A 25,652-nucleotide genomic window follows, 5' to 3' on the forward strand; every position below is an offset into this window, starting at 1 on the left:
AAGGAATGGGCCACAGAGCAAGACTCTGGGTTTATAAGTCCTAACCTCCACCCCTCCCCGCCGGGGGCTGCGAGCTACACCCTAATTAACGCCTTGACGGCGGGCCCAGGTCCTTGCCCGGCTCTGGGAATCGGGGGTAATAAACGGAGCGACCACGTAGGTTACGCACACTGTGCCAGCAGCTGGACTATCTTAATTTCAGCCTCTCTGCAACTCAGTGAAACGAGTTATCCCCGTTTTACAGATGAGGAAATGGAGGCCCAGGAAGATGAAAATAACTTGCAAAATGTTCACATAATAGTTAATGAAGACAGAATTTGATTTTAAAAAGTCTAGGTCCGTCGTGAGTCCACACCTATGAATAGGTCAGGATATGAGGGCCAGAGGGATATGTCAAAACACCTTAGCTCCTTCAGACAATAGTGGTCTGTCCCCCCCCCTTCCCTCAACAGTGTCTGGCACAAAGGCAGCAAATAAATACTTAAAAAAAAAAATTAGTTGTAGGTGGACACAATACCTTTATTTTTTATTCATATGTGGTGCTGAGGATGAACCCAGCGCCTCACACGCACTAGGCGTGTGCTCTACCGCTGAGCCACAACCCCAGTACCGAAATAAATACTTCTTGAATGAATGAATGGCTGTTTCCTCTGATGACCTACTCATCAGCAGTAGATCCTGAATCATTACAACCCAAGACACCTCCATCCCTGCCACCAACCCTCATCCAAGAAGCACTAAAATCTATTACTTGGTAAAAGTAATTTTATTATAACTATTAAAAAGAAAAACTAAACAGTTGAAACTAACAAAACATCAGCATCAATTAAATCTTACTGGATTAGGTCAGATTACATTAGATTCTAATCAGATCCCCAGGAGCAAATTGACAATGCATATGGGCTGACCTTTCCCCCAAAGCAGAGAAGCCCAGGCATTCTTCCACATTCCAGTTCTGGAAGAAAACAAAAACAATATAAATTGTTTCTTCAAATGAACATTCACTCACTCTCTAGCTAGAAAGCCCTCCCTGCCATGTCCTACACCTCTATTTGGTGTCCTGCCACAAGCTCCCTCAATAATTGACCTCTTTCAGAGAAATTGAAAAATTTTCTGTCTTGTCAAATACAAAAACAACCTGGAATGTCTGCTGCCTACAATAATACAGCCACATAATCAGCCTTGGATGAAAAGCCCATACAAAAGGGCTGGTGCTGCAGCACTTGCTTGTAGAGTGCTTGCTGGCCTAGCCTGTATGAGTCCTGGGTTCCATCCCCAGCAAAATAAGGAGGGAGAGTGGGGGATGGGCTAGGGAGGCCCACATAAGATTAATGACCATTCACTTTGTGCCCTAAACTCTATCTAGGGGTATAAAGGAAAAGGCATTGAACCAAGTGTGAGACCTGGAGTCTCTTCTGCACAACAAATGCTTTTACACTTTAAATTCCTTCCATTTTGAAAATGCAGCACTGGTGTAATGGAATACAGGCTGGGTCTTAAAGCAGAATTGCTGACTAACTGACCTGGCGCATACTTGGGACGCATGGAACATTTTGCAAATATTACCCAGGGAGATCTCAACAACCAAAATGAAAAGAAACCATACTTGCTGCTGATGGCTTCTGGAGAGGGTGCACCACCCTTTGCCCCCCTGTAGTCAGTCTACAAAGTACTCTGACATTTGGATATTGTGACTTCTCTGATGAGGAGTTAATTACATATGTTATTATATATGTTATTGTCTGACTTAATAAAAAAAAGTTTTTAGCTGGACATGGTAATACATGCCTATAGTCCAGCAACTCAGGAGGCTGAGGCAGGAGGATCACACAAGTCTGAGACCAGCCTGGGTAACTCAGTGAGATCCTGTCTCACTGTAAAAAAATAATTAAAAAAAAAGGTTGGGAATGTAGCTCAGTGGTAGAGTGCCCTTGGGAGGGAGCAGGGGTACCAGCCAAAAGTTTATGTTCACTGGAGGTTACCACTGTAATTCTTGATTTACACAGGCATGTTCAACACAGGAACAAATTGCCTAAGGTCAGGGTAGTTTTGTCCATCTCAAATCAGCAACACTTAGCACACAGATAACATTCAATGAAAGTTTGTTGGAAACTGAACAAATCATTAAACTTAAGGCAAGATCAGATTTTCATCTGAAAACCTGAGAGGGGTTCTCTAGACACATACCAACACTATTAGAGCTTCTTCATGAGAATAATTAACAGATAATTAATAATTAACTTTCTTATTATGCCCTGAAGATGTGTTTAAGGCTATAGTTGGGGAGAAAAATGGACAGGGGGGCTCTTATCTTCTGCTTTGTACATTTTTTGAGTTTTTGCAATAAGTATAGTCTACTTTCATAATCAAAGTAACTTAAAGATACTTTTATTTTGTTTTAAACATTTTTTTTGAGAGAGAGAGAGAGAGAATTTTAATATTTATTTTTTAGTTTTCAGCGGACACAACATCTTTCTTTGTATGTGGTGCTGAGGATCAAACTGGGCCACACACATGCCAGGTGAGCTCGATATGCTTGAGCCACACCCCCAGCCCAAAGATATTTTAATTTTAGAGAAAAGCAATCCCAGGCTGGCTCATATTAGGAAATTTGAAACACTGGAAGATAATAAATAATGATGAATCATCCATCTTGTCCTCAACAGCAGAAAAAAGACCCTCTCCTAGAGTTTCAAGTGACATTCTTCGGGCTGAACAGACCCTGTACTAAGTAAAGGTTACTGGCTTGAGCTCCACCCCCACCCCACTGCCCTGGGCTCTGCCATTCATCTTATCAAGTGGGCAGCACCTGAGGTTCTCAGATGGTGGGTACAGGGAACACAGGCTGGGGCTCAGTGCTGACCTGAGTTCCAATCTCCCTCTACCATGCTAACTGTGTTGCTCACAATTAAGTTGAACTCACTGAAACTGTTTCCTCCTCCTTTCTAGACTTCTTGTGAGACCTGTCATCATGTTAAATGAGTGAAGTTGAGTAGTATTTTTGAAAAAGCAGCAATTGTTAGGAAAATGCATTGCCTCAGTCAAGAGCATTCTGGGATCTTCTGTAAAACAGAGTGAAAACTCCTCTTCTGGGCAATTTTGTTCTTCACAGCTGTGGCTACAGTTCTTCCAAAGGGCTCAGGTTTCTGAATTTACTATGTCCATCTTTGTTTCACATCCTTCAAACACATTCAGCTGGTTATTTACTCAGGGATGGCACCTTCCTAAAGGATGTGTTTCACACTGGCTAGATTCACTCCTCAAATACAGTAATGGAAATGGAGATGGCCTGCTCCAGGGAGTGGTGCCTAAGATTCAAAATCCACACTTTTCACAGAATGCCTGAAAGTTGGATTAAACTTTCCACTAGCAACTTAAGGATATCAAACCTGGATAGCCTCTGAGGTTCTTTGTGTGAAGAGAATATATTTCAGCATTCTCTCACACCCTTGGAGAGCAGTCTGCAGAGTATCTGTGTTTTCCAGAAAAACAGCTACCAGGAAAGTAAAAAAGTCGGGGCAGAGCTCTGTGGCAGAGCACATGTTTAGTAGGCAGGAGGCCCTAGGTTCAATCCCCAGAATAAAAACAAATTTTAAAAAATCAAAAAGTAACAATGTATATTTTGATACTTTTAAACTTTACCAATGCATACAAATTGTATTCAGGTAATAACCTACATGTCTTCCCTTAGCTCTTCATCTTGTTTTATTTTTGTTATAACACTTAACATAATTCGAAATTACCTTAATTAGTGGTTCCTGTTTTTATAGTCTCTTCACATTATGTGAGCTCCAGGAGCATCACTGTGCCTGGACCTAGAAGGTACTCAATAAATTGAGTTGAATGAAAATTACCCCCCAATACTGTACAGATTAAATGAAACTGGAAACATGCTAGCAACCAGTCAATCTTCACTGTTTTCTAGATGAGGGATTGATACTTAAGAAATTTTAATGAGAGCATGCCCTCAGCCCCAAAAATAAAATGTGTGGTCTTTGCTGGGAATCTTTACTGGAATAAAGGTGTCAGAGTTTGAGCTGAACACAGATAGTCTCCCACTGGTGGAAATGGAAAGGAAAACATAGAAGGGGGACAAAGAGGAGAGGAAGGAGTGGCTGACTGATTTGCTAGACTAAGTTTTTATACTCTATGTTGGCAGGGCTGTGGACTTTCTGTGTTTTGTGTCGTAAGATTACAAATTCTCAAAGTGATCTATGTCTCCCATCTATCTTTAAGAAAATAAAACAAAAAGATTAAAAAGGGAAGTTAAGTAGGAAGAATAAAAACTCAGCATCACAGACTGGGGTGAGAACAGCTGCCACCTGCTGAGTGTCTTCTTGGTGGCTCAGCTCTGTGCTGCCTTCATATACTTCATCTCCCTACATTCCAGTGATCTCCTGAGCAATTTTAAAGATAGAGAATCCAAGGCTTCAAAAGGGTAAGAACAGTAGAGTAGCAGAAAGAGAATAGGGGGAGGAAGGAGGGAAAGGAAGGAAAGGGAAGGAAAGAGGGGGAAATGAGGATTGAAATGGAGTAAATCAAAACCCATGCCTAGATGATTTTATCAAAATGAATCCAACTACTATGTATAACTATGCTGCTTTAATAAAAAAAAAAATTGCTCCCTCACAATAAAATAAAATTTAAAAAAAGGCTAAGGAACGAGCGAGCTCCAATTTGGTAATGGATGGACCCAAACCGTGAACAAGTCTGCTCAGCTCCAGCTCAGTGCAGGGGCCTACACTCCAAGCCTGAAGCCTGGGCGCCGATCACCCCTCCTCCACCCGCTCCATGAATGACTCTAGCCAGGCCTGCTTCCTCCTCTGTTAACAAGGAGGGCTAGTGAAGCTATGACGGCAGTACCAATGAAGATGGTAATGCCACTGACGCCTGTTTAAAATGTGCCAGGCACTGTGCTAAGCAATCTGCATTAATTCTCAACTTTACCTTAAGAAACATTTTGTAATATAGATACATCATCTCCACTTCAGAGATGAGGAAAGTTTCACTGAGGATTTGTTACCTCCCCAAAGTCTCAGAGCTTATAAGCAGCACTGCCAGGGGCTGAAGAGTCAGGTTTGTATGGCACCTGAACTCAAGCTCTTTGCCCCTGCGCTGCTCGGTTTCCTGTTGCCTGAGAAGCCACCTGGAATACCATCCAACACTTCATTCATTCATCCAGCTTTGGTGTGGGTGACCGGTGTGCAATGAGAAAGGTGAAGGCAGTATAAGATGAATTTGGCTAGGAGTAGCAGCAGATTATATAGGGTATTAGAGACTATGGTAAAGAATTTGCATTTTATTCTGACTTAATGAATTCTAGATAGGGAAGTGACAAAACCTATAATACCTTGATAAATATCCACATATGCTCACAGAGCACATGAAAGGTTTGACTGTCCCCTTATTCCTCCTTCATCTTTATGTCTTTTTCACCATTTCTCTCCCTTAAGCACTGTATTCCTCAGGGATGGGTCCAGGATCTTTGCTTTTGTAACTACACTCTCTCTTTGGGTACTCCCATCTGATCTCATGGTTTCTATCATCAAAGGGCTGGTGTTTCCCATATCTATAGGGCTAGTCCCATCTTTTAGATTTCCTGGAAGGAGTTCAAAATATGTCTGGACAGACATTTCCTCCGGTTCCCGTGTGCCTGTGACTCAGCAAGGGATGGAATTTGTTATCTTCTCCATAAACTTGTTCTCCTCTGGGGATCTAGGGGCTGTTGAGGGTATGAGGGTGCAGTTCAGTAACAGAGCTCTTGCTTAACATGAGGCCTGGGTTAAATCACTAGCATGGCCCACACACACAAAAAGTAGCTGAGTGAGTGAATGATACCTACAGAGAGGCCTGACTGCCTGGAGGGCAGGTGGTGCTTTCAGAGAGAGACCATGTGACTGAGATCTTGCAGGAAGGCATTTGCCAGGTGAGAAGTGAATGGAAGATGACTCCAGGTGAGGCAACAGCAGGTCTAATGGGATTACAGGTCTGCTGGAGCTTGGGTGCTCAAGGACATGGACAGACACACTGTTGGAGGTGGGTGGAGGGGATATGATGGAAAGCACCACGGAAAAAAAGCACCATTCATGGTGTGCCCCAATCTTTGTCAAATACCCCACCTGATAAATATCCACACATGCTCACAGAGGACACTGATTAAAGGGGTTGTGGGACTAGAATATTCTACCTGAAGACAAAAAACATACTATCTGAACACAGATGCCAAACCAGCCATACGGAACAACCACATTCAAACCAGCATGGAACAACCACATTCAAACCAGCACGACTTCCTACAGCCCTCAAGGAACTTACTCTCTAGAGAAGTCCCTGTGACCACAAAGCAGAGTGCACACCTGTAATCCCAGTGGCTTGGGAGACTGAGGCAGGAGGATTGTGAGTTCAAAGCCAGCCTAAGCAGCTGAGGCCCTAAGCAACTCAGTTGAGACCCTGTCTAAATATTTTTAAAAGGGCCAAATGTGGTTCAGTGGTTAAGTGTCCCTGGTACCAAAAAAAAAAAAAAAAAAAAAACCGACCAGCCTGAAAGGCAGAGAGCCACAGGAAGTCCATTCCAGGGAGCAGAGCTGCCTGAAACAGACTGACTCAGGGACAAATGCAGTTTAGATCCATCCCCAGATAAAACCCCTCTGACTTAGGGTGACAGAGGCCAGCTATGCTATCAACACAAAATCAAAGGGCAGCTTAGCACTGTTTGCAAAGGTGGGGCCTTCAATATTTACTCACTTAAAGGGCAGCTTCATGAGGTGGGTATTATTGCCCCTAAATAGAAGAAGAAACAGACTTGGTCAGGGTATGGGAATCAGTGGACTGGAGCCCAGCCTTCTGGCTATGAAAACAGTGTTGCCCACTTCACCACAAAAGGGCATCACAAGGCGATTGACACATGAAGAAGGGAGGCCCCTCTGTGTCCTGGGGGCCCTCCAGCTCAGCCTCCTGTTGGACCACTTCTATGCAGCTGGTTATCAGAGATTCAAAGTAGCCCTCTCTCAAGTTCCAATGTCCCTTTTAGTAGATATTTCCCCATCCCCTAAAAGAATCATTGTTCCCTTAAGGCTACTAGTTCCCCTTTCTACTTCCTAGTTTTAATGGGGTAGAATATAGAAAACCTCTCACAGTTTGTTTTTTCATCAAAGTGGGGAGCCTGATTGTGGAATAAGGTGATAGCTAAATCAATAATACTTATGCCAAGAACTGCAGAATAAAGAAGAAATCTCATGCTCTTGAAACAGGACTTGATTTGTTCAAACTATTTTTTTCCTGGTGCTGAAGATTCAACACAAGGCCTCACTCATGCTAGGCAGGTGCTATACCACTGAACTATATACCAGTCCTATTCAAACATTTACTGAGACTCTACTTGGTGGCAATACTGAGTTTGACACTGGGCCTTCTGATATGTACACAGCCCCAAATTAAACAAGGGGTCCAATCTAGTGGGTGTGATGTTATTCAAAAGAAAAATTCTGGCCCAGTGCAGTGGCACCCACCTATAAAACCAGTAAGTCGGCTGGGGATGTGGCTCAAGCAGTAGCGCGCTCGCCTGGCATGCGTGCGGCCCGGGTTCAATCCTCAGCACCACATATAAAGATGCTGTGTCCGCCGAAAACCAAAAAATAAATATTTAAAAAAAAAAATTCTCTCTCTCTCAAAAACAAAACAAAACAAAAAAAAACAGTAAGTCAGGGGGATTACAAGTTTGAAGCCAGCCTCAGCAATTTTTTTGTGGGGGGGCGGATAATTGCAAATTTAACACAAGGGAGCTTTACCACTGAGATACAGCCCCAGCCCTTTTTATTTTTTATTTTGAGATAGGGTCTCTAAGTTGCTTAGGGCCTCACTAAATTGCTGAGACTGGCCTCAAACTTGGCAATCCTCCTGCTTCAGCCTCCCAAAACACTGGGATTACAAGCGTTCACACCAGCATGCCCAGTAGCCTCAGCAACTTAATGTAGCCCTAAGCAACTTACTGAAACACTGTCGAAAAAACAAAACAAAGAAAACAACAGAGCTGGGGAAGTAGCTCAGTGGTAAAGCACACCTGGATCCAATGCCCAGTACTTAAAAAAAAAAAAAAAAAATATATATATATATATATATATATATATATATATATATATATATATATCAGGGAAACCCTTAAATTTATTGATATTCAGAGGATGATCTAAACCAAAAAGAGGGCTGGGGGTGTGGCTCAGTGGTAGAGCAGTTGTCTAGCATGCATGAGGCTCTAGGTTCCATCCCCAGCACCCCAAAATTGACTTGAAACAAAAAATATTATTGATGAAGAAAAGTTTATATAGATACATAAAAAGATATTCAATCTCAGCAGCAGTCAAGGAAGGGCACATTAAAACCACAGTGAGGGGCTGGGGCTGGGGCTGGCTCAGTGGTAGAACCCTCACCTGGCACGTGTGAGGCACTGGGTTCGATCCTCAGCACCACATAAATACAAAATAAAGGTATGATGTCCACCTACAACTAAAACACAACAAAACAAAACAAACCACCACAATGAAACACTGTTTTACTCACCAGATTGATTGACCGACTGACAGGAGCACTATGCCAGCAGACCTGAGGTTGCAGAACAAGAAGCATGGTCAGGTGCTGGAGGAGTGACAGGTACAGTAGGATCTTGGTAAATATTTTGCTAAATCAAGTGCAGAACGGGTGTAGAACAGGGAGCAATCCCACAGCCTGGGTTGAATGTGGTCTGCTGGCATATTTTATTTGCTTTCACAGCGTTCACCAAATGAACTGATTGCTAAGAGTGTTAAATCAGGAGATTGATTTCACAACTTCTCTTGAAAAATAGTCATTTCTGGCAGCTCTTGGCCCAGTCTACAATGGCCAACCCTTGGCTGGAGCTGGGCAGCAACTGTGGCCACACCCCCATGGCTCCCCTGCCTCCCACACTGGGGCTGGCTCAACTAGAGGCACAAAGCCTGTCCCTCCAGGACTGGGGATTTAATGGGATCTACATTCCTGGGAATAAAATCCAGAGACTGGAATGACCAGCTTTGTCTTAGGACATGGGACAATTTCTTCAGGGAGATACTGACATCCTATAATCCCATGTCCTTAAAACCATATAGGGCTTGGGCTGGGGATATAGTTTGGTTGGTAGAGTGTTTGCCTTTCATGCACAAGGCCCTGGGTTCAATCCCCAGCATCACAAAAAAACAAACAAAAAACCCCCCTATAGGGTTGATGCTATAATTGACCTCCCCCTGCCCTGCCCCAGTACTGAGGTTGCAACTCAGGGGCACTCTACCACTGAGCTACATGCCAAGCCCTTTCTTCTTTGAGTCAGGGTCTCGCTGAGTTGCTGAGGCTGCCCTCAAACTTTCAATCCTCCTACCTCAGGCTCAGTAGCTAAGATCATAGGCCTGCGCCCCTGTGTCTTTCTATAAATCAACATTTTTCACAGAAAAACCGAGGCTCAAAGAAGTTAAGAAATTTGCCCAATTGGTGGCTCAGCTGAAATGTGAGCTCAGGAATCTCTGAGTTAGCTAATATTGATTAACTACATTCATATGCTAAGCACTTATTGAGTGAGATACTTGGCTCCCACTGCAGGCAGCCCTGGGAGACAGAAGCAACTGCCATTCATTCCCATCTTCCTTGTGAGAAAGCTGGGGTTCAGAAGCTGCTGAGTGTAAAGGTCAGCGGTAGTTCTGGGTTTGGAACCCAGTGATCTCACTGCACTGGCTGAATCTCAGACACTGTCCCATCTGCCCCTGGTGATTCTGCAGTGTCCCCACCTAACCAACTCACCAGTTCCCTCTTCACACTCACCACTGCTAACATTTCAGTGCCTTTCTTTCAAGGCAGAAACATTTTCTGTGTTTGCTTTTAATACCCAAATGGGATTCCACGTGCTCTGCAATGTGCTGTGCCCTCTCTTAACAATGTGCTGTGGTGCATTTCCCATATCATCTAGGGACAGACTGGAATTTATTTTACTTATAGCAATAAGTATGTGGGTTTCCCCAGGTTTTCCTTATTTAAAGAGAACTAATGCATTGCCAAGGACATTGACATTGTAATCCCAGAAACTCAACTCAGGAGGCTGAGGTAGGGGGACTGCTAGTTCAAGGCCTACCTCTGTAACTTAGTGAGATTGTCTCAAAATTTAAAATAATAATAATAATAATAATAATAATGTAAAGGACTAGGGATATAACTCAGTGGTAGTGTCCCTGGGTTCAATCCCTATTACTGGGGAAAAATGCATCAAACATCCTCATCTACTTAACTTTGTGCACTTGAACATTTATTTCTGCAGGACAATTCCAAGGAGAATCCTGGGGTAAAGGTCATGCATATGTATGACTCTGATACTGTCAAACTGCCTCCAGAAAGACTCTACCAATGCATAGTTCCACCAACACTGTGTGAAAGTGTTTTCCACACCCTTGCCTGCACTGGGCGTATTTTCCCTTTGCTTTCTCAAGCTGCTTTGTTATTGTTATAATCAGTTCAGTGTCACCAGTTGATTACAACTATAAAAGGAACAAAACAAAATAATCTATGTCTAGGAAACACACCAAGATGATTGATGGCAATGATTCAATTTATGTGGGCAATGATACAATTGGTTACACTTTTTTTCAATTTTTCCCATTTTTTTCCCCCTAGTGCTGAGAATTGAACCCAGGGCCTCAACTCTTGCTAGGCAAGTGCTCTACCATTGACCTATACCCCCAGCCCTCCTCATGTTCTTAAATGAATGTTGCTTTCATAACAGTTGGGAAAATAACCTCCCTGCCTCCTTCCCTATTTTTTTTTAAGAGAGAGAGAGAAATAATTTTTTTAATATTTATTTTTTAGTTTTCGGCGGACACAACATCTTTCTTTGTATGTGGTGCTGAGGATCGAACCCGGGCCCCACGCATGCCAGGCGAGCGCACTACTGCTTGAGCCACATCCCCAGCCCTCCCTATTTATTTTAAAAACAGGTCTAGGGGTCTGGGAATATAGCTCAGTTGGTAGAGTGCTTGCTTTGTATGCACAAGGCCCTGGGTTCGATCCCCAACACCACCAAAAAATAAAAGCAAAAAAACAGGTCTAGAGTGTCAGTCTTTGGGGCAGCATGGAGGCGGGGGCTAAGGAGACTGTTCCCTTGGCCACAGGCCCCGCCCACACAGTGGTAAAGAAATGAAAGTAACTGGGATTACTAAGGGTCTGAGGCAAGGAGGGGACTGGGGGAACCCTGGGCCGGAACAGTCAGCAGCCAACAAAGATCAGACATTTTGAGAACCATTAGAGGAACCCTCCCTAAAGCACTCTCCCTGTTCCAGGAGAGGGCACTCACATGGATAGTCAGGTGACCAGACCTGAATTGCCACCTCCGGTCTCAAGATCCCATTGACTTGTACCTTTCTAAACTCCCTCAGAATCCTTTTGACTCTCCCTTAGTTGGGACTCACTCTTGGCTGGACTGCTACAACCACCTGTCATCAGCTGCCACCTCAGCCCCTGCCATACTTTCCCACAAAGCTGTCAATTCAGAATGATTCTAACATGCAAATCTGAATAAACCCCTTTAATGGTCCCCTGGGACCTTTAGCCCTGGCTCTCAGCCTAGGCTGGGAATCACCTGGAGAGCTTTTAACCCTCTCTGAACACCAGGTCCCACAGTCTGAGATTCAGACTAAAGATGTTTTTAGTTTTTAAAGCTCCCCAGATGATTCTAATGTGCAGCCAGGGTTGGAAACTGCTGGCCTCTCAGAGTGCAGTTTCTCCAGCAGGGTGTCCAGAGACCCTATGTCATTCTTTCAGCAAATAATGACTAAGCCCCTGCTCCATGCTGGACTTCTCCCAGGCGCTGAGGTTATAATGAATCCTATTTAGGCTCCTTATGAAGTTGTGGTCCATCAGGATCAATTGAGCCCTTCGTGTTTTAAGACTACTTCTGCCTCCTTCCACCTCCTCCTCTGTTCTAGTTACCATGACAGATTTGGGATTCCCCAAACTTGCCCTGCTCTGACCTCAAGATCTATCTCTTCACCCAAAATTCTAGCCCTCAGCTTCCTGGCCTAGCTAAGACAACTTGAGAACCACTTCCTCTGAAAAGCCCCCACCTAAACTCACCACCCTCCATCTGCCCATGTGACCTCTGCAGCCATCCCTGGTACCTAGTCCCTACTGCCCCTGTCATGGCACCTTTCGTTTTTTTGGTGCGCTCACCAGCTCACAGGCAGACTATGACTAAGCCATCTCTGAAGCTCCAGTGGAGGTGCTGAACAACTCTTGGGTGAATCCATAATGAACAAATCTAAACAGCCCTGAGGAGGGTGTGGATGTGAGGCAACTGCACAGGGCAGATGTGGAATGAGAGGAGACTCGGTTTCAGAAGGTGGAGGCGGCCAGCTTCTCAGGAGGTTCAGAAGAGGTAGTCCTGTAACACCCATCAAAGCTGCGTGAGTGGTGGCAGCCTACTGCCTAGTTCCCCTGTGGGGTGAAAATAATGGGATCTTGAACACTCACTTGCATACGGCTTTGCAGGGTGGATGTCAAGAGTGTAGATGGAGGCCTACATACTATGTATCTGAAAACCTCAGAGTTACAAAATAAGCCAACAACTGTTGAATATGGTTTGTTTTCTATTCTATCCTATCCTCTTCTTTACCTTGATAAACATACCTTCCTAATGGCCTGGAAGCTAATTGGAATTCTCAGAGTTCTTGGGAATGTGGTGGCACAAGAACTAGACCCCGGCCCTTAGACTTCTCTTTCTACTGATAGTAAGCAGAACAAGGCCCTTCCAGTGTCCATACCCTAATCCTGAGAACCTATGAATATATTTGTTGAGAGCCACAGCCAAGTCGGAATGGCCGCTGGCATTTTGCCAGAAGGAATGGTTTCGAGGTGACCCCAGGGAGCCATTAAGATGATGGTAATTAAGTTAAGCTGTGTATAATTGCTGTGAATGGATGATGCTGGATTGAAACAGGCTGTGTATTAATTTGTAGATAGACCCCTGCTGTCCGGCAATAGGGCGGCTCCTGCTGCCTCACTACTTTTGAGTTCTCGAGGAGTTCCCAGTTGAGTTCCGGTTGAGCTCTCGGGGATTCCTGGAGAGTTCGAGTTGGTTGGTGAAGTTCCGGTGGAGGGAGTTCCGTTTGGTGTGTGGTGTTCCTGGGAATTTGGGCAATAAAGGAGTTCCTGTTTGAACCTACAAGTGCCTCATGGCGGCTCCATTATTTTGTGCCCAGCCAGACTGCGGCATATATTATCTTAATATGACAAGGGAGATTAAAATTCCTAGTCATCTAACCCACAAAACAGGGAGATTATCCTGGATTATCAAATGGGCTCAATGTAATCACAAAGATCTAAAAGTGAAAAGAGGGAACAGGGGTCAGCCAGGAGAATGCCAATCAATACTTTTGATTATAGCCCACTGAGACCCATTTTTTTTTTTTATTGGTACCGGGGGATTCAACTCAGGGGTACTCAACCACTGAGCCACACCCCCAGCCCTATTCTGTAGTTTTTACTGAGTTGCTTAGCACCTCACAGTTGCTGAGGCTGGCTTTGAACTCACAGTTCTCCTGTCTCAGTCTCCCAAGCTGCTGGGATTACAGGCATTTGCCACCACACTGAGCCACTGAGATCTATTTGGATTTTTTCTTTAATTAGGTATTAAATCCAGGGGTGCTTTACCGCTGAGCTACATTCCCACACCTTTTTAATTTTTATTTTGAGATAAGGTCTCACTAAAAGTTACCTAAGCCAGCCTCAAACTTTCAATCCTCCTGCCTCAGGCTCCTAAATCCCTGGAATTACAGATGTGTGCCACCACACCCAGATCTGTTTTAGACTTCTGATCTCTAAAATGAGATAATAACTTTGTGGTAACTCTTACACAGCAGCAATAGGAAACTAGTACACTACCCTCCCTAGTCCCCTGCAGCCTGTAAGTGCAAAGTCACACTCTCATTAAAGTCTGCCCCTTGGCCATTTCTTGGACCTAGGGGCACACACACCAGTGTTCTTGAGAGAAGGGACCTGGGAAGCAGCTCTGGAAATGAGCAGGGAATTCTGGGATTTTGGCATTTGCAGCCTGGTCTACCAGAGGTGTGGGCTTGGGGCTAGCCCCATTCCTAGACCACATAGCTCCTTACCTGCTCACTTGGGTCAAATGGCTTCATCTCCCTGAGCCTCAGCTGTAAAATCAACCATTAGGTTATTTTTGAGCACCTTGCTTATGCCAAATGTTATGCTTAGTGACAGAGATTTGAAAATGCTAGTCCTTGTCCGCAAGGGATTCAGCTCCTTATAATTCTGACCTCACAGGCCTTCTACCCAAGAAGAGAATGGCAGGAAAAGCAGCTAGCACATGGTATGCCCACAATAAATTTTAAATTCTTTCCATTTCTACTTAATTTCAAGTAGGTAAATGGACTGTCAAGTTACAAAAATCCCAGGGCAGGGTGTGAATCTATAATGCTTATCTAGCACATACAAGGCCCTGAAATAAAATAAATAAAAATCCCTTGCTCAAACTCTTTAGTGGATTCCATTTGCTCCTGGGAGGACACTATGGCCCTTTGGCAAGTCTTTGCCTTGCTGTGTTCCTCCAGTCTGCAATGTTCTGTCCTTCACCCATACCCACCCCTTTCACTAAGCCTTCCCTTTCAGGGCTTGGTTGAAATGACATTCTCTGAAAGAAGAACTCCTTCTCAGTTTCAGAACCTCAGTAACCAGAACTGGTTTACCTGTTATCCTCTCTCCCAACACTAGGTAGGGTTCTCTGTAGCACTAACCACAAAGGTTACTATATGGCTATTTGCATTACCTATTTTTGGTAAAACATAAAATAAATTTATTTTAACAATTTAAATTTTTCATATTGTTTAAAAGACTCCCAGCTAGATGTGGTGGTGTAAGCCTGTAATCCCAGCAGCTCAGGAGGCTTAGGCAGGAGGACTGGGTGTTCAAAGCCAGCCTCAGCAACTCAGCAAGAACCTAAGCAATTCAGCAAGATCTTGTCTTTAAATAAAATACAAAAAAAAAAAAAGGCTAGGGATGTGGCTCAGCGGTTAAGCACCCCTGTGTTCAATTCCTGGTACCAAAAAAAAAAAAAAAAAAAGAAAGAAAGAAAAAGCTCCAAATATATTACATTTTTATATTGTGGCAAAGTGTACATAAAATTTACCATTTTCATCATTTGCAGGTGTGCAGTTCCATGGCATGGAGCACACTCACACTGCTGTGCTTCTCACCACCCTTTCTCCAAACTGTACCATCCCAGGATCCAACTCTGCACCGCTCCACAGAAACTCCCTAACTGCTTCCTCACAGGATGCCTGGCAACAGGGGTTCTACTTCCTGTCTCTGTGACTTACTGTAGGTACTTCATACAACTGGAACCATCTAGCATTTGGCCTGCTGTGACTGGCTTATTTCACTTAGTTTAATGTCTTCAAGGTTCATCCATGAGGTAGCACATACCAGGGTTTCATTCCTTTTAAAAACTGAGTTATATTTCACTGTATGTATATAGCAAATTTTGTTTATCTATTCATCTTTCAATGAACATCGAGTTTTTCCTACATTTGGCTATTATGAATAATGCTTCTATGAACATTGGGGTACAAGTGCCTGTTCTTAAATACCTTGGTATATACACCCAGCAGTAGAAGCAATTGTGGGCAAATGGTAATGCTGTTATGCTTACTATGGATTACTTTACATCCACTCTTCAGTGTTATGTTGACATGCTTCCTCCTGTAGCACCCAGAGGTAGGAACTCAGTCTTACTGCTGGGCCCAGCACAGGCCTGGTGCTTTGATTAACGTTTGGGAAGGGATGGATGAATGGTAAATTTAGCTGAAGCAGATATAAAGAGAAGACAAGTGACAGGGTTCCTGATGGTAATTTTCACTCCCAGAGGTCCCAAATAGACTGCCCACAGAGTTGTCTGGTTTTCCTCAGTTTTTGTTTTTGTTTGTTGTTGTTTTGTAGTACTGGGAATTGAACCCAGGGGTGCTCTGCCAGTGAGCTACATCGCAGCCCTTTTGGGAACAGGGTCTCATTAAACTACAGAAGCTAGCCTCGATCTTGAGATTCTCCAGCCTCAGCCTCCCAAGTAGCTGGGAGTACAGGTGGTGTTGTTTTTTAAATTTTCTAACTTTCTTGCCTGGGGCTCACCCTTCCTACAGCCTCACACCAGAAGCCATTAGATTAGAGCCCAAGTATCTATGCTTCAAGGTTCCTCTTCAGGCGACAGAAAACTTTTAGTCAGAAGGAACAGTGTTAGAATTCAAGCTCCATCACTTCTTGGTGATGACCCTAAGTCTCTTTCCTCATGTGTAAAATGGGAATATTGTATAATGCATACATCAACTATAAAGATTAACCCAAATATATGAAGGGTCCAGAACAAAGGAGATCTGTCAATAAATATTAGTTCTTTCTTATCTCCTCCTCTGAGCTTTCTCTGTGGCCCCCAAGTCCCTGTGAGCTCAGCTGGTAGGCATGACAATCTGACCACCATGAGAGCAATTTCTAAAACAGACCAGGAGTGGGAGGTAGTTCAGTGGTAGATCACTTGCCTAGCACCAGTCAGACAGTGGGTTTGATCCCTAGCACAAAAATGAATAAAACAAAGATTAAAGGAACATGTTCTAGAGCTCAGGAATTCACCACACATAATTCTCTCCACAGATGCTTAGTTCACAATTAGGGCTGTGAGACTTTTTACTATATCCCAGATCAACATTAGCCACATTGACAATCTCTGACCACATCTACAAGGATAACAGGAACAACTCACAAGCACAGTGTTAGAGCATGCACAGAAGTTTCACGCACAGTAGCCCCCCCTTGTCTGTGGAGTGTATGTTCTAAGACTTCTTGCCTGAAACTGAGGTGAGTATTGAACCCTATAAATACTTTGTTTTTCCTACACATACATATCTATGATAAAGTTTAATTAATAGATTAGGCATGGTAAGAGATTAACAATAATAAAATAGAATAAACAATGTACTGTAATAAAAGTTTTGTCAATGTGGTCTTGATCTCAAAATATCTCATTATACTGTACTTACCCTTCTTCCTATAATGATGTGAAATGATACAAAGCCTACATGGTGACTTGGTATGGGAGTAGGGTATAATATGTGCACTATGGAGACTTGGGTTCAAATTCCAACCGTCATTCATATGTGCTGATTTAAGGTAAGATGAAGTAAATGAGACTCAGGTTATCTGTTTCAAAAAGAGTTATTTAAAGCGTGTGATTTTTAGACACTGTCCTTTAGAGTATGATATTTTATCTTCTTTGAGAGAAAGGAAAAACTGAATAAAGAGGCTAAAAGGTCAGCATTAGATTCTAGTCAAAGTAAACTGGGATGACCAGCGGCATCAACATCTGGGAACTTGTTTGAAATGCAAATTCTCCTCCAACTTTAGATCCACTGAATTAGAAGTCCTGGGAGGCCCAAGAATCTATTTTAATAAGCTCTCTAGGAGATAAACCTGCTAAAGTTTGAAAAGCACTTTGCTACTGACAATGTACAAACTGATTCATTCTGTACCCTAGTAACTGCCAAGGTTTTTTTTTTTTAATCTTTATTTTGTTTATTAATTTTTATGTGGTGCTGAGGATTAAACCCAGTGGCTCACATGTGCGAGGCAAGCTCTCTACCGCTGAGCCACAGCCCAGCCCCCTGCCAAGTTTTTACCTATTTTCCCCAGTTACTCAATTGCTTATGTGACACCTCCATTTAGATGACTAACAGGTAGCTGGGGATATAGCTCAGTGATAGAACATTTGCCTAGCATGCATGAATCCAAGGGTTTGATTCCTAGTACTACAAATAAAGTAAAAGTTAAAGATGATTAAAAGGCATCTCAAATGCAATAGAAAAGGACTGGGAATGTGGCTCAGTGATTAAGTGCCCCTGGATTCAATCCCTGGTACCAAAAAATTAAAGAAATAAACAGTGGCTGGGCATGGTGGCATACAGTGATTAAGTATGTCAAAAAACTCTTATTTGGGGCGTGAGGTACTGAGGATTAAATGCAGGGGTACTTTACCCCTGAGCTACTTGCCCAGCCCTTTCAATTTTTTAAAACAGAATCTTCCTATGTTGCCCAAGCTGGCCACAAATTTGCAATCCTCCTGCATCAGCTTCCCAAGTGACTGCTGTTATTTATAGTTTTTGGTACCTGGGATTGAATTTAGAGGCACTTAACCACTGAGCCATACCCCAGTCCTTTTTTTTAAATTTAAGACAGGGTTTCACTAAGTTGCGTAGGGGCTGTTTAAGTTGCTGAGGAGAGCTCAAACTTGAGTCTCCTGCCTCAGCCTTCTGAATCCTTGGGATTACAGGTGTGTGCCACCACGCCCAGCCACTGTTTATTTCTTTAATTTTTTGGTACCAAGGATTGAACCCAGGGGCACTTAAATCACTGAGCCACATTCCCAATCCTTTTCTATGCTTTAGAGACAGGGTCTTTTGCTAAGTGTCTCAGGACTTCACTAAACTGCTAAGGGTGGCTTTGAATTTGCAAACCTCTTGCTTAGGCCTCCCAAACTGTCGGGATTACAGGCTCCAGCCACCACACCCAGCTCACCACTGATAATCTTGATTGCTTGGTTAAGGTGATGTTTCTGGAGTGTTTGTAGGTCTTCTCAAGTAGAAAGAGATAGAAAATATATGCTTTTTTACTAACTCATGAACACACACAATTCTCTGTACTGAGTTCCAAAAATACCTCCAATCCAACTCCACTGGGTTCATTCATTTCCCATTTACATACTTGTAGTTCTTTCTTTCACTTATTTTCCAACAGGGAGAAACCTGGTTCTCATTATGTACAATATATTTACTTATTGTTCAAACCTAGAAAAGAGACTTCTGCTCTCTCCTCCCGCTCCCCACTATGTAGAATGTTTGTGTAGAGTTCTTTTTTTCTTTAGCCTTCTAGTATCTAATCAAACACACTATTTTCTAAAGTTCCTAAGATCAGATTCTTTGTTCTACCTCAGTAAAGTAGCAACATCATAAGCCCCTTGACACTGATGCACTAGGGGGGCCACATCACCTCTGTGGGATTCTGCTCTAGAACACACAACCTCAATATAACCATGAGAAAACAACTGGCAAATCCAAACTCAGAGATTCTAAAATTAACTGATTAGGCAGGATCATGGCTAACACTTATAATCTCAGTGACTACAGAGCCTGAGGCATGAGGATTCCAAGTCCAAGACCACCTTCAGCAACTTAGTGAGACCCTGTCTCAAAATAAATAAATAAATAAAAAGGACTGAGGATGTAGCTCAGTGGTAAAGCACCCCTGGGTTCAATCTACTAAGTACTTTTCAAAAGTGTCAATGTCATGAAAAACAAAACTGAAGAATGCCCACAGGTTGGATGAGATTAAGGAGAAATAATGAAATGCAATGTGGGATCTGGGTTGGATCCTGGAACATAAAATGAACACCAAGAGAAAAACTGCTTAAGTCAAATAAAACCCATGATACTGAACCAATTTTTTTTTTTAAGAGACAGAGAGAGAGAGAATTTTTTAATATTTATTTTTTTAGTTTTCGGTGGACACAACATCTTTATTTTACTTTTATGTGGTGCTGAGGATAGAACCCAGCGCCCCGTGCATGCCAGGCGAGCGCACTACCACTACTGCTTGAGTCACATCCCCAGCCCAATACTTAACCAATTTAAACTTTGTATTTTGATTACTACACTATGGTTACATGAGATCATAACATTAGGGGAAAGGGGGTGACACAGGAGCTTTCTATAATTTTTTCCATTGGAAATTCTACTGAGATAATTATAGATTTGCAAGAAAAGTAAGAAAGCCCTTGTACACTTTGCAGTTTCCCCTAATGGTAACATTCATCCTTTGTCCAACACCATCCAAGCTATACAAAATTACAGAATAAGGGGCTGGGTTGTAGCTCAGCAGTAGAGCAGTTGCCTAGCACATGCAAGGCCCTGGGTTCGATCCTCAGCACCACATTAAAATAAAGGTTTTCTGTCCAACTATAACTAAAAAATAAATATTAAAATAATATTACAACCAGGACACTGAACAAGGATGCAACCTACCCATCTTCCCTGTTTTACTTGCACTTATTTATGTGTATGATTTCTATTTTTTATAATTCTTCTGTAAGTCTAAAATTATTTCAAAAGATAAAGAAGAAAGGGTTGGGGGAGACAGAACTCCTGAAATGCCACAGTAGGAAAGCAGCACCATCAGATTCTCAGTTCCTTCTCAAAGCCCCCCCAGTGCCTTCTTGGAACCTAACCAAGGTCTGTCCTGCACCTCTCCTGCCTCTTTTCTTTCCATTCTCTCACTTCCTTGCTTGATCCAGCCCTGGGGCCTCCCTGCTATTTCTCAAATTAAGGTATTTTCTCCAAGTTCTTTCTCAAATTAAGGTCTTTTCAGGTTCTCTGTCTAGCCCGCCTCCCCCACTTCCTGCAGGTCTGCTCAAATGAGATCTCTCCAAAGGTATCCCCAAACCACCCTTATTAACACCCTTCATACCAGTTAATCAGGGCTTGATATGGTGTTTTTGTTTACTAACGCAAGTTCCATGGGAGTAAGTATTCTTAGAGCATAAATAGTATTTGAAATACAACAGCTGTTGATAAATCGATGGATAGAAGGCTGTTTAAAAATTGTGTATAGAGGGCTGGGGATGTGGCTCAGGCGGTAGCGCTCGCCTGGCATGAGTGCGGCCCGGGTTCGATCCTCAGCACCACATACAACAAAGATGTTGTGTCCGCCTAAAACTAAAAAATAAATATTAAAATTCTCTCTCTCTCTCTCTCACAAAAAAAAAAAAAATTGTGTATAGGGAGCTGAGGTTGTGGCTCAGTGGTAGAGTGCTTGCCTTGCACATGTGAGGCACTGGGTTTGATCCTCAGCACCCCTGGGTTCAATTACCAGCACCACATAAAATAAATAAATAAGTAAAACAAAGGTACTGTGTCCATGTTCAATTAAAAAAAAAAATTAAGTTGCGTATATGGGGCTGGGGTTGTGGCTCAGTGGTAGAGTGTTCACCTAGCATGTGCGAGACCCTGGATTCGATCCACAACACCACATATAAATAAATAAAATAAAGGTATTGTGTCCAACTACAACTAAAAAATAAATATTAAAAAAAAAACTGTGCATATTTTACAGTCAATGATTGTTATGGACCTACTAAAATAGCTCCTCTTATCTGTGGTTTGTTACCTAAGATCAACCACAATCCAAGAATATTAAATGGAAAATTGCAGAAATAAAAAATTCATAAGTTCTGAGTAGCATGATTAAATCTCTACCATCCCATCTGGGGTGTGACTCGTTCTTTGTCCAACACCATCCAAGCTGTATCCACCTGTTAACCATTTAGTAGCCATGTTGGTATCCCATCAACTGCCACAGTGTTGTAGTGCTTGTATTCAAATAACACTTTTTTACTTAATAATGGCCCCAAAGTGCAAGAGTAGCACACTGGCAATTCAAATATGCCAAAATAAAAAACATAAAAAGTATTTCCTTTTCCCTTTTTATAAATAAGTACTGGGAATGGAACCCAGAGGTCTTTACTACTGACCTATATCCCCAGCCCTTTTTATTTTTCAGTTTTGAGATAGTCTTGCTCAATTGCTCAGGCTGGCTTTGAATTTAAAATTCTCCTGCTTTTGCCTCCTAAAGTCACTGAAATTGTAGGTGTGTGCCATTGTGCCCAGCACAAAGTGCTTCTTTAAGCAAAAAAGTGAAAGTTCTCAATTTAATAAGAAAGAAATTGTATGCTGAGATTGCTAAGATCTAAGTTATTATTGTTAATCTCTAATTGTGCCTAACTTACAAATTTAAACTTAATCATAGTTATGTATTGTATTGGGAAAAAAACAGTAAATATAGGGTTCAGTTATTAACTATGGTTGCAGGCATCTACAATGGGGTCTTGGAACATATCTCCCTCAGGTAAGGGGGAACTACTATATATGGTGGACACTACAAAGATATGATCTCTATTCTCAATAATCCTGTGCAATAGGTTATTTTTATTTTGCAAAGAAGGAACTGAGCTTAGAGAGGTTAATGCACAAGCCCAAGTTCATCAGTACCCGACAGATCTGAATTTCAGCTCTATCAGATTGTTATGGTGCTGTGGGAATGAGTTCAGGTAATACCCACCAATCTGGACAATTATATGATTCTAACCTGGATGAATGAGATGTCTGTACAAAAGACTGAAGATAGTCCAGACATCTTATATACACTTTATACCCAGTGGTCCTCCTTGGACCTTACTTTCATGTACAAATCTCTCTCTTAAACTGGGCGTTGTGGCTCACACCTGTAATCCCAGCGGCTTGGAAGGTTGAAGCAGGAGGATTATCAGTTCAAAACCAGCCTCAGCAAAAACAAGGTGTTAAACAACTCAGTGAGATCCTGTCTCTAAATAAAACACAAAATAGGGCTGGGGATGTGGCTCAATGGTCAAGTGCCCCTGAGTTCAATCCCTAGTACCAAAAAAAAAAAAGAAAAGAAAAAAAAAAACCCTCTCTCAAGACATAAACTTACACAAAGTCCTCCAGATACACTTTGATGGGTGGCAGATACTTTGCAAGCCTGGACCAGAATACTAGACTAACAAATCTCAAGCCAAGATCTTGTTGTGTAATTGCTTTTTAGAATCTATACTAGGTAACTTCATTTATTGTTACCATCTTTGAAAATGGAACAGCATAGTCTTGAAAATCACACACAAAAGCTTGTCAGTTCTACTGAGAATACTTAATATTCTGGAGGGAAAGGAGACTTTTAAGAATTCCACAGGGTGGGCTGGCTCAGTGGTAGAGTGCTTGCCTAGCATGTGTGAGGCCCTGGATTTGATCCTCACAATAAATAAATAAATAAATGTATTATGTCCGTCTACAACTATAAAGAGTTCCCCAGGGCTGGGCGTGATTGCACACACTTGTGATTTCACCAGCTCAGGAGGCTGAGGCAAAAGGATTGGGAGTTCAAAGCCAGCCTCAGCAGCTTAGCAAGGCCCTAACCAATTCAACGAGACCCTATCTCTAAATAAAAAATAAAAAGGAGGCTGTAGCTGTAGCTCAGTGGTTAAGTGCCCCTGGGTTCAATTACCAGTACCAAAAAAAAAAAAATTCCCCAGGGCTGGGGCTATAGTTCAGTGACAGAGTGCTTGCCTACCTAGCATGTGTGAGGCACTGGGTTCAATCCTTAGCGGCACATAAAAAATAAACAAATAATAAAGGCATTCTGTCTACCTACAACTACCAAAAAAAAAAAAAAAAAAGAAAGAAAGGAAAGAAAGAAAAAGGGTATACCTGCAGTCCTAGCACATGGGAGTCTGAGGCTAGCCTGAGTAACACAGCAAAACCCCAATAGTTTCTTCTGTAATATTAAGTATTACAGAAAAGACCTTCAGATATCCACTAATCACATAAATGCTGGCAGATCTGCTCTTCATATTCTACTACATAAAATAAGGGTCACCTGAACACAGCACTGCAATGCTGAGGCAGACTGACAATCACCTGTCAGCAATTCCTGAGTAGAACAGAACTTTATAGTTATTAGATTCTCCAACTTTTGCCTGACCATTTATTTCGCTGTTGATATGTAACTTAAACTGGATGAAAATGAAAACAGTGCTCTGCATTCACAGAGGTGGCCTCATATCATAGATCTAAGTCTCTGCTGGATCATGCCACCATTTTATCTCCAGCTGGTTTCTATCTCAGATACTGTTTTCCTTAGACCACATAATTTTCTGTTCATACTTATTTATTTAGGTACTGGGGATCGAACCCGCAGCACTCTACCACTGAACTACATCCCCAGCCCTTTTTATTTTGAGACAGGATTTTGCTAAGTTGCTGAGACTGGCTTTGAACTTATGATCCTCCTGCCTTAGCTTCTAAATTTCTGTTCACCTTTATCACCCTTACTAGCAGCTGACTCTCATAAAAGCTGCCTCTTAGATTGTCTTGGAAAAATTATAGGTTAAAATTTGCTATGGACTCTCAAGGTTGCTGGAAAAAACAATAATTAAGAGCAGCCAGCGCTCAGCTATCTCTTCCTACTATCCCCTTTCCAATGCATGCTTCTTCTGCTTCTGCCCAGTCTCCAGGTTCCCTGTACATAGCTTCAAGATCACATGGTTATTAACAGCCAGAACTGGGATTCTATCCCAGATCTCTAAGGCTCTAGAGCCTGTGCCCACCCCATTATAGTGCACTGGCCCTCAAGAACAGGTTTAGGCTCTGGTGATTAAGAGCCTGGCCTGGGAGTCAGAGTGGATTCAAACCCTGCTATGCCACTTAACAGGCTCAAAGCCTTTCATAAATTACCTAATCAATTCAGCCACATTTCCTGACGTGTCCCAAACATTTCTTTCAATTCCAGACATGCTAAAACAATTAATATCCTTCTTGCATCCAGATCCTAGTGATCACTATGGCCATAGCTGAAATGACTCCCCCCAAAACCTCCTTTTTTTAAATATTTTTTAGTTGGACACAATACCTTTATTTCATTTATTTATTTTTATGTGGTGCTGAGGATCGAACTCCAGGGTCTCGCACATGTGAGGTGAGTGCTCTACGCTGAGCCACAACCCCAGCCCCCAAACCTCCTTCTTTGCCTGGTTCACTTACAACACTGAGATTTAAATCAAATGAGCATTTCATCATTTCCCCTACTATGCCCATTCACACACAAGTACTCAGAGAACAATCTCAGCAAACCTCACTGCTGTATCTGAAAGTGAAGGGTGGGTACTAGTGGCTGCACCAATGATATTATTTTAATTTTATTTTATTTGTTTTTTATTTGTGTGTGTGTGTGGAGCTGGGGATTGAACCCAAGCACTCTAGCAACTGAGCGATATTCCCAGCCTGTACCAATGATTTTAGATAGGCACAAGGACACAGTATCAACCGACATTGATTCACAAAGTGAGCAAGTTATTCCAATTCTTCTGATCTGTTAGGAGGAAGGTTTTTTGTTTTTTTTTTTTAAAGAATTTTAACATTTATTTTTTAGTTCTTGGCGGACACAACATCTTCGTTTGTATGTGGTGCTGAGGATCGAACCCATGCCGCAGGCATGCCAGGCGAGCACGCTACCGCTTGAGCCACATCCCCAGCCGAGGAGGAAGGTTTGATGCAGTGCTGGTGTATTAAGGTGGTAGTTAAGTGCTGGGCATATAGCCCAGTGGTACACGGCCTAGCATGTGTGAGGCCCTGGATTGAATCCCCAGTACTGCAAAAAAAGGGGGGAAAAAAAGTGGTGGCTAAAAGCCTGGCCCCGGAGTCAGAGTGGATTCAAATCCTCCTATGCCACTTAACAGCAAACTGGCATTCTCATGCTACTAACTACTAACATTATACCAGATAACAGTACAAATGGAGTTGTGCAAAAATCCAATGAGTTACTAATATATGGCCTTGCACATGGTAACTGCTCAGGGACAGACAGCTGTTAACAGTTCCTTTCAGCACCTCTAACCATTACTTGAGTAGAGCAAGCCTCAGGCCCAAGGCCCTTAGCATACAATGGAATCTAACCAGCTAGGAAACTATAAAATATAAAGAGATAAATTT

At 42.5% G+C, this 25,652-nt stretch overlaps 2 long non-coding RNA genes across 2 annotated transcripts; one reads left to right on the forward strand and one right to left on the reverse strand.

Moving 5' to 3' along the window:
• Positions 1-747: 747 nt before the first annotated feature.
• Positions 748-11,006, reverse strand: LOC124110178 (uncharacterized). Its single transcript, XR_006857207.2, has 2 exons — positions 8,557-11,006; positions 748-955 (listed from the first exon to the last, which is right to left on the reverse strand). It is a non-coding gene; the product is annotated as an uncharacterized LOC124110178 (long non-coding RNA).
• Positions 8,556-16,454, forward strand: LOC124110179 (uncharacterized). Its single transcript, XR_006857208.1, has 2 exons — positions 8,556-8,646; positions 15,209-16,454. It is a non-coding gene; the product is annotated as an uncharacterized LOC124110179 (long non-coding RNA).
• Positions 16,455-25,652: the final 9,198 nt, after the last annotated feature.

This window comes from Marmota monax, unplaced genomic scaffold (genome assembly GCF_021218885.2).
Source record: "Marmota monax isolate L192 unplaced genomic scaffold, Marmota_monax_Labrador192_F-V1.1 WCK01_AAM20220418_F8-fsc00008, whole genome shotgun sequence".
Classification (NCBI taxonomy): domain Eukaryota; kingdom Metazoa; phylum Chordata; class Mammalia; order Rodentia; family Sciuridae; genus Marmota; species Marmota monax.